This window comes from Alligator sinensis, unplaced genomic scaffold (genome assembly GCF_000455745.1).
Source record: "Alligator sinensis unplaced genomic scaffold, ASM45574v1 scaffold357_1, whole genome shotgun sequence".
NCBI lineage: Eukaryota > Metazoa > Chordata > Crocodylia > Alligatoridae > Alligator > Alligator sinensis.
Window position 1 is genome coordinate 2,370,517 of NW_005841942.1, and position 1,194 is coordinate 2,371,710.

Consider the following 1,194-nt stretch of genomic DNA (forward strand, 5'->3'; position numbering starts at 1 on the left):
AGAAGGAAGGATCAGGCCCCATGGAGTGCCAGTAAATTGCAGGTGGCAGCATCAGGTGCCCAGCACAACTCCTGCAATAGTGACTCCTGCAATCATGCCAGGCACTAGGGCTGTGCAAAATTTTGCTGGGTGTTTCATTTTGAGGCTGTTTTGACTCATTTCAAGCTCAAACAGAGAAATTGAAAGAAAACAAAAGGATTCAAAACAGCCTCAAAATTAAACAAGGGCAGTTGAAACGTTTTGAAAGTTTTGAAACATTTCAAGTTTCGAAGCTGGGCTTGCAGGGAAAAAGAAAGTGAGGAGGAGGGGGGAAGGACGTCTGATATTGACATGTGTAGCTGGCCAGTGACTGTGATCCTTCCCTGAGGTCCCTTCCAATCCCAGTGCTCTGGGGGAGGGACAGAAAAACAGCTGTGCCTTAACACACACACGCAACATAAGTTTTGCTTGTCAGCAGCCTGAGGTGCAATTTCCCAGAAAGCCCTGCACCTATCTCCTTGAAAGCTAGCAGGCTTCATGGCCTCAGAAGGGGCTACCATCCTAGTTGTTTTCACCCTGCTGTGCCTTAACACACACACGCAACATAAGTTTTGCTTGTCAGCAGCTTGAGGTGTAGTTTCCCAAAAACCCCTGCACCTATTTCCTTGAAATTTGGCATATTTCATGGCCTTATCAGAGGCTACCATAACTGATGTTTTCACCCCCCTGTGCCTTCATACTTACAAGTGACATGAGTTTTGCTTTCAAGACTTCGAGGTGCAGTTTCCCAGAAACCCCTACATCTATCTCCTTGAAACTTGGCAGGCTTTGTGGCCTCAGAATGGACTACTCTCCCTGCTGTTTTCATTCAGATCAGGCAAGAAATGACAAAGGTATAGGCAGTTTCATGATTCCTCATTCTAGCCTATGGGCGAAACATTGAAACAACACTGAAATAGCGAAACATTTCAACAAAATGAAACAGAACAGTGCTTCAAAATGAAACAAGACTTGAAACAAAACACTGTCCCAGTGAAACAGAAGTCGCAACAAAAGGGTTCTGTTTCGCACAGTGCTACCAGGCACCTACTACTGCCACCTGCAGTTTACCGGAGCTCCAAGGGGTCTGATCCTTCCATCTGTGGAGCATCCCTTTTCCCACCCCACAGCATGGGCTTGTGGGTGCTTGCTGCCAGGGGAAATCTTCCCAGCTCC